Genomic DNA, 16,721 nt, shown 5'->3' with positions numbered 1-16,721 from the left:
TCACTGGTCTCAGAAAAATCTCAAGAACAGCTGATCAAATCTGAAAAATGTTCATGCTTTAGAGATTGCAATGGTCAAAAAGGATCCAGACAGACAGACTTCTGCATGGAACAAGATTCTTGCATTTGCAAGCTATTGTCAAAACACTGAGATATTACTATATTTATGTTCTGTCAGTTATCATTATTTAATTTTTTGTCACAATATTTATCAATTCCATTTATCAACAAAAATTAGGAAAGGATCCTGGCTTTGCTGTGCTTTTAGTCAAAAGGTCACAGGGGTGTCTTCCTCTGACAGAAGAATCTGGGGGCAGAGGTATAACTTGGAGGCGGCTCTGACTGACCAGGTGGAGGAACAGGAATATGATACTGTTAGTTTCCCTGTCAAAAAATCCTATGAGTGCGGGAAGCTCAAACCAAGTTGTGAGAGGGATAAATCTGCCAAGAAGCATTTCATTGTGCTTCCTTCAGCCTCACCTGGTTCTGCATTTGTTAGTCAGCCATGCAAGGATGACTCTTGGAGACTTTTTCTTCTTGTTCACCCTGTCTTCCTCCCAGAGTTTTGGGAACACTTTCATTACAGTGAAGTCTTTTCTTCCAGGAATCAAATAGGGGTAGAGGCATATGTGATTAGAGAAAGAGTCCAAGAAAGTGTTAAGTCCAGAATGACTGTCCCCATGGTTATACCTTCACATCTTCCAACAGTTTAGGAATTCACTGAACTGGAGACTGAATCTGGGCCAATGTTATTGCTTTAAATGTTGCAGTCATTTTTCATTGCTTTAATCATTTATACATTAAAAGCCCAATGGGGTCCTCAGAGCTAAGTCAAAGGATAGTAGTAATGCTTGCTCTTTTGTGGGGATGCAGCTGCCACAAGGAAGTATAGCTTGTACCTGAGTCCCCAACAAAAGAAAAAAAAATAAAAAAAAAAGTAAACACTGAGGTAATATTCGTCTGAAGGCATTTAAGGATGGAAAAAAAAATGGCTTGCTTTTCTGTTTTACAGATACTTTGCCTGTTACAGGATATAACAAAATATTTAATGAGCATATAAAACAATAACAGGATACAACACATCATTATAGGCAAAATATTTGGAACATAATGTGAAATTGCAGCAAATCCCATCCCTCCCCCAACTCACCCTGCTCTAGCCATCATCATAAAGATACTTACTCTACATAAAGGCAGTCAATTCTTGATTATGCGTAAGTACATTAGCAGCCTGCACAATAATATAGACCACATTTCCTCCCTAACACCGTAGTCTGGAGAAAAGTCTACAGAAAGCCCATACTGCCTATATCAAGCTATGTCAAATTTCTAAAGAAACAAACTTACAAGATTCACCAATTTAAAAAAAATGTATTAAATATGTTTTTACAGATAAATTTAAATAAACATTGTATTAGCTACATCTTTCCTTTGTTAAAACTACCCTGCCCTGCTGTGACTCTAGATTGATAAACTGGCTCTCTTAATACATGGCTCTACTCATGTATTAAGAACAACTTTTTTCTTACCAGGAAAGGGGAGGACAATTTCAAGATGAATTTGGTGGTTTAGACCAAATGTTTATAGCTCAGAAATCTTACCAGTTAAGCTGTTTCTCTGTGCAGTACTAGAAGTGGGAAATTTAGAATGATCAAATTAAAGTTTTCCTCTCATTTGTTTCAAAACTGAGTACACCCTGCAACAAGATTGATATAGAGAGATGGATTGATATGTTTTTTTTGTATTTTTTATGACAACTTTATTATTTTTAATGACAATTTATGACATAATTCCCAGACTTATAATTTCTCTTTATTCAATATCTCCAAAGCTATCACAGTTTGTATTCAGCATACAACAGGAAAGTAGATGCATTTCAAATTATTTGAATGACTTTTCAGTTGGAAAATGGCATACTTCAAAGAAAACATAGCTTAGGTCTATGAAGCCAGCAGTGACATGGAAAAATAATAACTGTAGCATAATTTGTACATTGGCTTTTCCAGGGACATGTAAATGGAAAGATCAAGCAATGTTGTATTTTTTGAATGACATTTATTTCTTCAAGTTTTGGAATTCCTTACCTCAGGACTTTGTGGATGCTGAAAGATTATAAGTACTAAAAAATAAATAAAATAAAATAAAATAAAATAAAATAAAATAAAATAAAATAAAATAAAATAAAATAAAATAAAAGCTAAATTAAAATCACAGAAGAAAACAAATAATCAAGGAATGATTAAAAACAAAACACAGATCTTGGTTCAAGACGTCTCCAAGCCAAAATTTCAAGGGAAGATATTCCTAAAGAAGTGTAAATTATCTTATTCTAGTATCCAGCCTGAGCACCTGCTATTAGATTCACTATGAGAGGCAGCAAACTGGCTGAGGTAGACTATTGCCTACTGTGTAAAACAATAATAGTATTTTTATGTGTTTTATGTGTTAATATGGTTAAAATATGTAGCTCTCAAGATACCAAACTGTGTCTGAGGAACTAAAACACAAACGAGATTTACATGAGATCAAAGTCCTTCTTTACTGGTAGCTGGAAGTTCAGCAGAATATTTTAGGAAAGCTAAGTTGGCATAATACATCTGCTTTAGAGCAATGAGACCTTGGAGATCTAGTCAATACAGACAATGGATTTTGGAAAGATATTCAGTTCAATTTATAGTAGAAACATACCTTTAGACAGTCAAATAGTTCACTAGATCACTTTGGCTTAAGTGGGACGTCCATAACAAGAGTTATATCTCTTAATGTTACAAAGTCCACCAGAGAGAAAACTTCTCCATTTAAAATTCCTCCTATTTATTAGACACATATATCAAGAGATGTTGTACTGGAAAGTTTAAAAACTTTTTAGACAAGATATCTTCTATAGAGATTCCTAGCAAACAGATCTTTTTAAGGATCTATGAAGAGGGAAAATAAATAAATAAATAAATAAATAAATAAATAAATAAATAAATAAATAAAATAATCTTGTCTAGAAAAAAATTGAGGCACTGGTGCCTCTTTAATTAAAGCAGCAGTAAGATATTTCTCTAGAAGTTTGCTAATGGAATCTAAAAAGTGAATGTCCTCTTTAGGTAAAAACTGGACATAAGGGGCAATGAATAAAGACAATTTCCTTATAATCCTCACCTTTACTTACCTTTTGAAAATAAAATTGCCGGAGGACAATCTGTTGCAGCAGTTTCTTAAGAATGATACCAAAACTGAATAACAGGAAAGAAAGTGGATGCCTATATCAAATATATATTCACATGAACAATTTCTACTCAACTATTTCAAAAGTTATTTATAAAATCTTTTTCTCTTTTACACAGAGAGAAAAAAAAATCAAATGTTAAATCTCTCTCTTTTTTTTTTTTTTTAACTGAGATGGAACTATCTTTCTTACATTGGTATACATTGCCTCTTACATAAGAGGCATTAAAACAACTGAAGTGTAACTTAAATGATTTTATTTAATTTAGCAAAAAAGTAGTGAGAGACCCAAGATTTCAGTTGTATTTATTAAATTTATGATAGAAAATTGGGGTCTTTCAGGTCTTTACTTTTAAAATAATTAATATTTTATGAAATCATCATTTGTAGTGAAGTTGCTGTGAAAATGCAAGAGGAGTTGTAACAAAACGCTGGAACAAAAGTGATCAGCCAGACCAGTTATCCAGCTCCAAACCAAAATAAAGATATATATTTTTTTTTCAGTTTGGATTGGCACACTAAATATATTCCTTCAACCAGATAGTTTTCTTGTGCTAATGCAAACACTCCTTCACAAATCTAGAACTTTAAATGATTTTCTTATAGAATTATTGAGCCCTAACTGTACAGCTCTTCATATATAACTTTAATAAAGAAGTATTTTTCTATCTTAAATCTTAATCTAATTTGATAAAAGAAAGAAGTGATCCCGGGGAAAAAAAAAAAAGGGGGGGGGGGGGAGGGAGAGAGGAGGGAGGGAGGCAGAAATGACTGTCAATTAGAACAAAATCTGAACTTGACATCAAGTGTTGTAAAGTTATTTTGGAGTCTAGCCTCAAGTTCTTTTATCCTTATGTTCTAAGAGAGTCTTGACCATTTTCCAGAGGCATGAGATAACAGCTCCCTTAAGGCTTTGGCTATCTCCCAGAATAAAGGAACAGAACTGTTCCTAATGATATTTGTCTGTGCCAACAGTCAGTATTGATTTTTTTTCAATAATTTTTGGAATGAGGCTTTCATGTAAAGCTACACTCATCCTTGAGAGTTCCTTGCTGTTCCAGCTGGGAATTTTGTCTAAAACTAACCCATGTGAGGTTAATGACAGCATCAGGATTACCTGCATGGTCAACTAAATGTTCTAAAATAAATAAATTTATGTATTAAGAAAAAAAAAAAATGGGGGGAGAGAATCTTCATAGAAATCTTCATAGAATCTTCATAGAAAACTAGAGTTTTTTAGTTATCTATATGTGCAACCTATTATTTGTATATGGAAGGATACATGTGTTTGTAAATGCAATGTTAAAGTCACCAGTTAAAATCCAACAATCCTATAATATTTATAAGAATTTCTCTTGTAACCTCCATCCTGTTTGATTTTTGTTCCCTTACAATAATGGTTACTAAACCATATGCAACCTAAATTCTTTTTTTTGTTCATTTTGTATCAAAAAATGTTGCTGTATTTGAATATTCTTTGCTGTATTAGTAATAAATAAATAATAAATTTAATATAAAAAATTATTACATGTTATTCATTTGCTACATCCTTGCTTATCAGCCCTTTTATCTCCTCTATTGATTAACTCCTTGATTTGGGCTTTGGTTAGAAACCTTGTGTTCTCCATATCTTTTAGCTCAGATCAGCTCCTGTGTGACTACAACAAATAATTTTTTGAAGTGAAGACATACGAGATATATTTTCTTTGCCTAGAAAATCTATAAACTTGTCAAAGATTTTTATCAAATTAACCTCATATGAATTATTCCTAAAATTATAGCTGACTAATCATCTCAATAAGATTATTAGGTTTTAGATTTTTACAAAGTCAGAATATGTAAGCATATTTTCGGTTTATCTAGAAGACCTAAACTGTCCCATTCCACCCCCCTCCCTCCACCTCCCCTTCACCTCAGCCAAATTTGAAAGAAACATCAAGGACTCAAAATTATGAAGTTTTATAGAAACTATTGCATGGTTAACCACAGTGGGATGGATACAAATGGGACAAATGCATTAAGAAACACAGACATTATTGGATCTCCTTCCCACAAAAAATATCTGCTCTGCCCTTGGTAACACATGTGTTAAATATCATAAGTTAAAACTCATGAGGGCTAATTATTTCATTGTAACATTTTGACTGTGCTGCTTCCATGCTTGGGGCAATGGCTGGGTTGAAAACCTTCACCATAAAGAAATCTTAGAGGCTTTTCCACATCTAACTTTTCCTCAACAAAGCTAATTTTCAGACTATCCAAACAATGTGTTTACTCTCATTTGCCTTTTGAAATCAAGTAACTTATATTCGGACTAACTTTTAGGGCAGGTCTTTTTTTTATTTTTTTTTTTATTTTTCTTTTCATTCAATGGATTTGGATCAACTGTCAATCCCATCATTAGGATTTTAATATATTATTACCCAATATGTAATTCTAAAATTACTAACTGTAATGACGGGAGGGTGTAAAGAAGATGAAGCCCCGTTATTTTCACTGGTGCCCCACAGCAGGATAAGAAGCAGTGGACACAAACTGGAACAGAAGTAGTTCCATCTAAATATCAGGAAGCACTTAGTTATGGGTGATGGAGTACTGGCACATGTTGTTCTTAAAGGTTGTCAAGTATCTCTCCCTGGAGATCTTCAAAAGCTGCCTGGACATGGTGCTTGGCACACCACTCTGGGTGCCCATGCTTGCCCAGGGGTTGGACCAGGTGGCCTCCAGAGGTGCCTTTTAACCTCAGCCATTCTGTGATTTTGTAACTACATTTATCTTGTCATATTTTGTTATGTATTGCTACAGCAAACTTCTCAGAAAAAAATACCTATCACAATAAAATTTCATGTGTTTGAGTAAGGCTTTTCAAACTATAAACAGTCATGTATATGGATGTGGAAATAAATGTATCTGATTTGTTTCTTATGCTGAAGAGAATACATCTCTCATCTATTCCTTATATAGTTAGGGAACTCCAGTTAAATCACATTATTTTATTTACATCTCATTCAAACTTTCCATCTCTTTTTTTCCTTTGAAAGACTATAGCTAGATTTCATAGTCTCTGATGAAATCTCAGTGCTACCTATTGCTCAAGAGTTTATTACTGCTTTAAACTAACTTTAGAAAAAGTTGAGACTAAGAGGAAAAAAAAAAAAAAGTAAAAGAACCCATGATCTAATTTAATCTGCAAGTGACATTTAAATAGGCAAAAAGCAAAGATATAATTTGATCAAGATTCAGAGATGATTTATTACTTTTCTTATGATAAAAGCCAGAGGCGTTCGTCATGTATAAATGCTCCATTGTGCTGGTTGTTTTACATAGTATAATGAAATGTCAGGTCCCTTCACTCTTCTATATTAAGAATTTGTTAGAAGATAATGTAAGGGCCTTCCTAATTCTAAACTTCCATTCTAGCAACAAGCATCTTGAAACTGTATTGACTACTTTGGTTTTAAGACTCCTCTTATTAACAGACAAAGAGCCAACACCTAAAAAAAAATAATAATAATAAAAAAAAGCTAAAAAAAAAAAAAAGTTAAAAAAAAAAAAGTAGACATGGACAGAGGAAAGAACAAAAATGAAGTAATACCATACCAGTTTTAATATGTAAGCCACTGGTATTCATCTTATCTCGCTTCAGAGAGTTTAAACACCCAAGACTGAACTAGTGTCCTGGATTCAGTTAGAACAGAGTTAATTTTCTTCCGAGTAGCTGGTGGAATGCTGTGTTTTGGCTTAGGATGAGAAGAGTGCTGATAACACCCCGATGCTTTAATTGTTGCAGAGCAGTGCTTATACTAAGCCAAGGACATCTCAGCTTCTTGCTCTGTCCTGCCAACGGGCAGGCTGGGGGTGCAGTAAGAGCTGGGAGGGGACAGACCCAGGACAGGTGACCCAAACTAGCCAAAGGGGTATTCCATACCATCTGATGTCATACTAAACAATATATAGGGGTGGCTAGCTGGGGGAAAGGGCCGGACTGCTCGGGGTTAGGCTGGGCATCAGTCAGCGGGTGGTGAGCAATTGCATTGTGCATCACTTGTTTGTACATACTATTACTTTCGTATTATCACCATTGTATCATTATTATTATTATTGTTATTATTATTTTTGTTATTATTATTTTCCTGTCTTATTAAACTGTCTTTATCTCAACTCACGGGCTTCACTTTCCATTTCTCTCCCCCGTCCCAGAGAGGGAGGGGAAGGGTGAGCGAACGGCTGCATGGTGTTTAGCTGCCGGCCGGGTTAAACCACAACAACTAGAAAAATAATTTTTTTGTTTGTTTGTTTGCTTGTTTGTTTATTTTTGTAGCAAAACACAAGGAATCAGCATATGCAGAGCATATTCATGTAAGTCATTTCAGTAATTTAAATTCTAGAATGATACATACGGCAGCATAAAAGTTCCCATATTTTTTAAAAAAGCAAGCCTACAGTGACAAAGATTAAGGTTATGTTAAAAGGCATAGATGTGTATATTGTGTCTATAAACCATTTGCTGGGAGGATTTCCCTGGATGTTGCATCAAATTAATTTCTTTTGGTTCTGTTATTTGTGAGAATCATTCTTCACACAAAGATGCTCTGCCAGCAGGATATAAACATGTTAAAATAATAAATATATACAACTTCAATGACTGGCTAACACAGAAATGATGGCTAGAATGTAATGAACTCCTAGCCTAAGCACTAGTTCAGCATCCCATTAAGTCATTTGAATAGTCTTTGCTCGCCAGACAGACATTGGTCAGGAACAGAAGTTGTAGCCTCTCCTGCTCAATAAAATAGCTTCTCCATGCTGCTGACTTCCACCAACTCTGTCAGCTCATTGTTTTGTTTGTTTGTTTGTTTGTTTGTTTTGCTTTAGGATCACATATATTCCAATGTTGATGTTTCCACCTCTCAAATTATGTAAAAAAAAAATAATCCTGTCTTAAGGCCCCTGCCTCTATCCATGATTTTACCTTTGTTACCTCCTCTGGCTCTGCTATAGTGCCCTTCTTACAACTCTCTCACAGTTTTGCAATTTCCTGTGAAGTCTAAGCCAAGGTTGCATAGCTGGGCCGTATCAGATTTTGGCCTTGGATCCCTGAGGCACAAACAGACAAAGCCATGGAAAGCAGTGAAGCTACAGAGGGTTTACACAGAGAAGTATATGGAATATTTCTAAGAGAAATTTGAAAGGGAAAACAGAGAAGTTACTAGATGTACCTACAGTGTTCCTCTATTTGTACCAAATAGCTTGTATGAGAGCAAGAATAAGAAAATTTGAAAGTGTAATTTGTCAAACATAACAAGTGGTTTCTGACACAGCTTGATGTGGGAGAAATCACTTATTAAAGAGGCTTAGACAAGAAGTGAAGGTACAAAAAATATTTGACAATGAAGACTAAAAGTTGTTTGTATAATGCATATCCCATATGATGGAGAAAACAGAATCAAAGGAAAGAGACAAAGGAAAATATGACATGGTTAGAATATGACCTTTACTGCAACATTTTGAAAGTAGGAGGGGTCAGTGGAAAGACTGGCCCAGTGGTAGAGATGTAAATGCAAATGACAATGCAGATGGGAGGTTTTACCCACAAAAGAAAAAAAAAAAAATCGTTAAGATGCCATGGAAAAACGTCATCAGCACTTAGAGAGAGACCTTGCCACAAAGTGCACCAACATACTGGGACTCATGGAGAGTGAAGATGATATTTTTGTTTGAGTTACTGAGAAAGAAGGGTAAACAAGAGAAAAGATCAATAAGAAGTACAACATCCGGATATTTCAATTGTGATTAGTTTAAACTGAGAGATGACATTAATGAGGAAATACTAAAATGACAGCCTGAAACCAAGCACTTCCCTTTAGGAGTCCTGGAAATCATAATACTGATGTGTTAACTATAATTGCACCTCTACCCTTATCCAGGGAAATGTTTGTGAGCCTGTCTAACCTCAGCTATGTTCTTACATGTCCCATCTCATATCACTGTTCTCAACAATCCAGAGTAACTTGTCATGTGATCCAGATTTGGGATTAAAAGTGTTTAAGGGAGCAATTCTTTGCTCATTCATATAGGATATGCAGGGAGGATTGTAGCAGACATAAGCAAAGAGAGACAGAGACAGGGAATGGACAAAAAATGGGTTTCTAACCTAACAAAAAATTAATGTTCTCCATGTAGTAATTCTGCAGTATACTTTATTGGTGTCTGATTAGTATTCTTTTATCATGCTTTATGAGAAAGACTAATGTAATTATACTTTGACCATATTAGCAAAAAAAAAAAAAAAAAAAAAAAGGAAGATGATAAGATTCAATTAAAAATTATGCTAATTTGATAGGATGGAAAATTACTTGTGTGGGTTACAAATATATTCCTAAGATATATCAGCCTTAAGAAAAGTTTTATGGTGTTTATGAATATTTATTTTATATAAAGGAACAGATGAGGGAAAAGAAGCCTCTTGTAAACATTAATACCACTCTAGATTTATTATTTGGTTCAGCAGAACCTACGCTAATAATAAAACTTGGACTGACAGTTTGTATATCTTTACTCTACCACGCCACAGAGATATTGGAGTTCATTATGGAAAAGCTGGCTTGCCTTTTAGTCTTAGGTGGCATAACTATTGACATGAACATGAGTTGTTTCTTGACAGTTCTGATGAGTCCATGCTAGGCAAAGTGGCTGTAATGCTTCTCTTTGCTTTGGCCTCTAGAGATTTAGCTTTTCCTTAAGTAATTTCCAAGCCCCATCTACATTTGCTTTGCTTTTGTATGTGGTTTTGCATTGTTCTGCACACTTCAGAAGTTTTTTGTTTGTTTGTTTGTTTGTTTGTTTTTCATTTTCTGTTGATAACTGAATGCATTTGTGCCCACCATTAGCACAAGTCTATTATCTTGACCATTCTACCACAGAAGAGGTGATAACTGATAAATTCTAAAATAAATAAAACTCAAAACCATGCATACTACAGACTACATCTTGAATAAAATTAAACAGCTTACTGCTAATGAGAAACAAGATATTGTGAATGATATCTCCATGACATTCTTCTTTCGATGTTCTATAATTTAAAAATTATTTTTTAATTAATTTTTAATTTAAAAAGTAATTTAAATAAAATTATTTTAAATGTGCTTTAGTAGAAATTTTATTTCTATTAATTCATAGCTTATACTTGGGTGTCAACATGCCCTAAATATATAAGCTAAGATATATTTGAACCTAAAAAAAAATCTAAATTAATTTTTCAGGTTTTCCTTCTGAAGTCAAAACTTAACATTTAACAGTAACTTAACGCACTGTATTTTACTTCCATTTCTGGCAGTTAGAGCAAAAGCAAAGGAATTCTTCGAAACAGAAAGAGGAAGGCTGGTTCTTTTCTCCTGCCCAACAGTCTGGCTTTCATGCAGCACAGAGACTGTAGTTCCTTCTCTCACTGAGAAAACTCAAAGACCTGTTGTAGCAATATCTTATCAATCAGGTGAAAATGTAGAATGAGGACAGACTAGCAATTTATTATGTATGAGTTTTCCCACTTTGCACGATATACCTAAGTATTAATAACAAAGAAAACAAAACAAAACAAAAATCAATCAAACTATGAAAAAGCTTCTCCATAGCTTTTTGAAATACTTACTTATAAACTGTTGTTCGTAAAACACTTTCCATTTTATATATTTATTCATTTATTTTGAGTTCTTGTCTGCCAGAAAATCAGTAGAATATGAATTGGACTGACTGGCATTTAAATCCATTCCAAAAGACCTGAAAGCCTGGCTGCAGCACTCTTCCTGTTTCTGTGAGATTGTGGTTTAAAGATCATCTATGAATCAAAATGAGAAGAGACTTGAACTTAAATTTCCAGGAAAATGCTTTAATTTCTGGGCTACATTGCAAATTTTGGTTCATAAAACCTGACACTTCAAATTAAATTATTTGCAGAGTGCAAACAAATTTGAGTATAGTCTCTGGAGAAATAAAATGCTTTTAATTGATAAATGGATTAATCTATAAAATAAAAATTAAAAAAAAATAAAAATCCAGTACTAGTTTAATTCAAGCTATCTGAAAGCTAGACTCTTAGTATAAACCTATCACCCTTTACAGCTACTGGAGAAAGATCCAAATTCAGAGAGCAATTTTTCCCATACAGTTTGGAAACCTATTTTATAATATGGTGAATCAAAACCTTTAAGTGCTTATCATGTAGCACAAAAGAGTTATTTAAACATGTGCCATGGTTTTGTCTGGGACAGAGTTAATTTTCTTTGTAGATACACAATTTTTGGACTTTTGATGACAATAGTGGTGACAACACACTGATGTTTAGCTGTCACAGAGCAGTGCACATGCAGAACCAAGGACTGTTCAGCTCCTGGTGCTGCCCTGCCAGTGAGGTACTTGGGAGAGCACAAGGAGCTGGGCGGAGACACAGCTAGGAGCTGACACACACTGGCCAAAGGGATGTAAGGACAAGCTGATAGATGACTGTCCTGCAAAGGATGGAAACACCCATCTTCAAACCTGCCTTGATATCTCAGAAGGGTTGCATATGGCCAGGTGCCCTCCAGACAATTTATTCTTTTGGTTTTTCCATGCTATCACCAGCTATGACACTGCCAGGTATGATATCGAGAATATCAAGAGTGACTATTGATATCTGAAGACAAGCATGAAGTATCTGCAGTTTCTCTCAGTTGATTTGCTTTCTTTCTGTATCACAGCCCGTGTGTTAGTAGGAGGAACAGGTCCACAAACACACTGTTGTCTGAGTTTGGCAAATATTTTGTTTCAGTTTCTGATTGATACTTAAGGAAATGTTGTTTCTGACAAACAGATGAATTCTGAATCACAATTGGTTGTTCTGATGGAGCTGTCAGGGGTGGCCATCGCCCCAGATTTAGACAGCTCTTGAAGATCTAACCCCCGCATATCAATCCAGGAAGTAAAATAAAACTTTATAAAATACTTGCTATTATTTGCCTGCAATTACTAAGTCTGTATCTCTATTTGAAAGAAAGGCAATGGACAGTCCAATTTCTACATGATCAGCAGGATTAAAATTTGTCCACATGTTCTTTTGCATAAAATTAAATGTCAAATTGTGAAAAGGTTACCATATTTTACCCCGTCAACATCATGCTCAATAGGAAGCATTTCACTCATTATTTGTGGATTGCTGCTTTACAATTATATTTTAATTGACTTGATCGCCAACTTGAACGCTTAATATTACAGTATCATTAGCACATTTATTATTCAGCTAAATCATACAATTACAGCAATTAAATTGGTTGCCTTTTAAACACTTGGTTCACTGATCTTTAATTAGCCTTCTATGAACTGAATTACATGGAAAAGGTGCTAAATGTTGCAATTGTCGTGAAGGGGTTTATTTGCTGTATTATACAGCTGAGTTAGATAGATGTCATGTATATTACAACATGCTGTCTCCTTGATACTTTCTGGTAACCTAGTGATTCAGAGACTACTTATTAGATAATATGGTAGGAAGCTTCATTCTCTTTTAATCTTACTGTAGGTTATGTATAAAAGGAGCATAAACATAACTAAGCATTTCAAATCTGGAGATTAACCTGAAATATTATTATTATTTTTTCTCTGTCATCCATTTTTACAGAAAAAAGGATCTTGGTGACATGTTAACAGACTATAAGTGTATCTTTGGTACTTGCCTGCATCCTCCCAGCTGTTAGTTTTCAAGTATACTATTCTCCAGCTTTATGAAATTAACTTTCCACTATGCTATACAAGACTTTTCAATTAAAATACATAGAAAGAACTACTTGGGATACTAGGAACCTTTATTTTTCCATGAGTTTTCTCTGTGTTTTCTCTCAGTCAAAAGAGAAAATTCAAGGAATAGAAAACAAAATCAGGAACATAATTATGCCACCACATGTTTTGTTTCCATTTTAAAATCTAAATGTGGCTATAATCCTCTAATCTCTAAGAAATAATAGACCTCCAAAATGTTGAGGGAAGAAAGATCAAAGTTCTGAAACTTCAGTTCCTCATATATGAGGAATGACTGAGTCACTAAGGATATTCAGTCTGTAAAAGAGACTATTCAAATGAGAGATACACTAAGTTTATAAAATCGTGAAAAGCATGACGATGTTGAATAAAAATTGGTTATTCATTCTATATTCTAATACCAGAAGAATAGTAAGAACTGTTAGTCAAAGTTAGTCAAAAGTTAGTTGAAGCAAGGTTCAGAACAAACCAGGAGATACAGTTATTCAAGAAAGGGTAGGAGACTTGTTGAAGGTCATGATGGGAAAAAAAGCTTCAAAGAAGAGTGTTGGAAGAGGAATTCTTTATGAGTAAAAATTTTTATTTTTTTCACAAAATCTCTCTTCACAGATGTTCTAACTGAAAAAAAAAAAAAAAAAAAAAAAAAAAAAGAGAGAGAAAAACAAAAAACACCCCTCCAAAAACAACAACAAAAACAACAACTATAAAAACACCTAACCAAAACAACAACACAACAAAACCAGCAAATAAACAAAGGAAACATTTTTACTAAAAAGCACTGTAATATATTTTGGATGTTTTGGATATCGTCTTTGAAGCAATCTGTTTCAACAAAGTACAAAGGCTATGATACATAATAACTTCTACCCTGTTTAGTTTGGCTATCTAGTCTGAGGCAGTCTAACCATGGAACAAGTCAGAATGCAGACGGAAGACACCTGAATTGCCTTCCTTGTAAATATATTACAATATTTTGCAGCAGGAAAGTTTTTGGTTCTCTAATGAAAATAAACTATTACAGAAATATTAATTACGAGCAGTCAAAACCCTTCAAACAGAAAATTCAGCTTATAAAATATTTTGCTGTAAAATCACCATTTCCAAACCTCCAGAATTCTAAAGAGGTGTAGTCAGGAGAATTGTCTAATTTCTGAAATGCTGAATAACATCACATTTAAGAAATATGGTCAACCAGAAGGTAAGCTACAGTTTTGATTTTTTCTTGAATAGTCTATGTAATCTACTCTGTTTAACCTCTCCTTACAAGAAGTAGAGATAATATCACAAATTTTCATTACTTCCCATGGATATTACGGGATAAAAATCCATTAATGACTAAGAAGTGTTCAGGTCTTGTGTTGATGAGGATCATACAAGTGCTTAGCAGGATGATATAGTGTTCTAGCTGTGCTCTTTTAATGAAGCCATTAACAATTCACAAAAGCCAATTATGAATTTTAATCAACGAATAGAACTAACATGGTTAATTTCATAAAAGTTTTGATAACATTCTCAAACTGCGAAATGAAAAGTATCAAATTGTTAACCGGGGTAGTAATTAGAAGTGATGCAATAGAAAAAGAAACTTGATAGGTGAGTTCATTATACAGAGTCTAGTAATACAAAGATTCTCAAAATCAGGTTAAACTTGCTAGCATTGATAAAATGATAAAATGACAAATTCTGCTTTATTGCATTTCTTAATTGAGATTTATCCAGCATTACAAAAATAAATAAATAAATAAATAAATAAATAAATAAGATCATGAGGAAGATAGGAAGATAGGTATGCATAGGAACAACATTTCTAAGAACCTTGGGGTACTTCCAGCTAGTGACAATTTTTTCTACCTCTTTTTCCCCTTCTTATGGCCACCTTATATGATATGGGAGGTTGTTCTCTACTGATGGCTGTACTCTATTACTTCAGAAAGACCTGTGTCAGACGGATCTTTCAACAACGTTTTCAATAATTGGCCTTCTTCCTTTGTGACTATCTTTTATTTGGTGCGGGGAAGATCAGAACAAATTTCAGAATTAAATTTCCCTGGTAAGATTTCATACTGCAGACTTCCAACCTAGTCTTACAGACTACACTTAAGCTACCAATGAAGATAAGCCTTTGAACAAATCCCTGGACTCAAAGGCAAGCGGTACTATTATCTTGCATTTAATTTCTTTAGTTCCCTCTCTATAAGGTTTTTCTTACAGATAAGTAAAATTAAGATCTCTCATTTACACTCTTCTGTACAGTAGAAGTAAAGATGTATCCTCTGACTGAAAGTACTGTTGTTTATATTTAGTTCTTTACAGGAAAAAGAAAAAAAAAAAAAAAAAGCACCATACAAAAACATTGAGTATATTCACTGCAATTACAGTACTTACACAAATGAAGTTAAGCATCTGAATGATCAGTCTTTTAAGGCACATCTAAATTCAAGAAGGTTCCTAAGTTGTAAGCATTTTATGACTCATCTGTATATATTTAAAGGTAATAGCTTAATTAATAAAAAAGTAATCATAGATTAATCCAATAAAATATTAAAAATGTCAACAGGATTAAGGCATTTAGGTACTTCTGAACATTTCAGCAAAACTCAAACTCATCCCACTTCTTTACTTACTCTGCTGATGTTCGTAGCAGGAGCTTATTCTTGCTTTCTGGACAATGTAGATGTTGAAACTGTCCTGTAGATGTTTCTGCCTCCATCTGAATCTCCCTACTAGTTCTTTGATGATGTTATCCTGTTATTAGGTTCCTTGTTAAAATATCTACAAGCAACTTGGAAGAGAAGAAATCTGTCTCTTTTTCTTGCCTTAATTACCTCTATAGATGACATAAACATTTGCTCACATACACTTCTACGTTTTCTCTGAATCCCAGATGCAGACATAACCATTTAATGGTATGCACTTCCTTAAATGGTGTCTTTATACAGTAAGGCTTTTGTTGAGTTAGGATCATTCTAATGTTTCATCTTTCCACTATCAATGTAAGGATTGGTATGGATGAATTGGTAAGAACAAAAGTGTGCTTCTATCTTAAATTTCACAGCGTAGTAATTCAACATATGTTACTGCATGTACAGGCTTATTTCCAGCACACAGTATTTTGGCAACGATCCTGTCATCACTCTGAGCTGCTTTGTATTCTATCTACAATCAACAGCTGTGTTTATTCATTTGCCTTCTGCTCTTCAGGGGTCACAGTGACAGGATGGTGTTTCCTTTTTAAATATTGATGTAGAGTTAAGCCATGTAATTGAGATCCCAAATCTCCTCTTCCTTCAGAGTGAGGAGAAAACTTTGGAGGTGAGGGAAATTTTAGAGGCTATCCTTAAAGTGATTGCCATGCAAAAGTATAGCCAGAAGCTAGGCAATTAGTAGAATCAGAAGTTTTCTCATGAGTAAGAATGGGGTGTGCAGTAGTCCAGTGATTTTCCTACCATCTGTCCATGGTGTGAAACAACTGGAACAACTTAATCCTGTAAACTGCTATCCCTCAAGAATGGAAAGTCCCAGATAGACTTAGATTTAGACATTAGAGGGTGGTGAGGCACTGGAACAGGTTGCCAAGAGAAGTTGTGGATACTTCAACCCTGGAGTGCACGTTGGACATGGCCCTGGGCAACATGATTTAGTTGGTGGTATCCCTGCCCATGGCAGTGGAGTGGAACTAGATGAACTTTAAGGTCCCTTCCAACACAAGCAGTCCAT

General features: G+C 34.3%; 1 long non-coding RNA gene across 1 annotated transcript in view; it reads right to left on the bottom strand.

Moving 5' to 3' along the window:
- Nucleotides 1-16,091, bottom strand: part of LOC119716426 (uncharacterized) — a 37,928-nt gene extending 21,837 nt beyond the window's left edge. The window contains exon 1 of the long non-coding RNA XR_005264386.2: nt 15,629-16,091. This is a non-coding gene — a long non-coding RNA (uncharacterized lncRNA). The remainder of the gene's footprint in view (nt 1-15,628) is intronic.
- Nucleotides 16,092-16,721: the final 630 nt, after the last annotated feature.

Source organism: Anas platyrhynchos, chromosome 1 (genome assembly GCF_047663525.1).
Source record: "Anas platyrhynchos isolate ZD024472 breed Pekin duck chromosome 1, IASCAAS_PekinDuck_T2T, whole genome shotgun sequence".
Lineage (NCBI taxonomy): Eukaryota > Metazoa > Chordata > Aves > Anseriformes > Anatidae > Anas > Anas platyrhynchos.
Note: the sequence above shows the minus strand (reverse complement) of the source record. Positions and strands in the feature narration are given on the sequence as shown.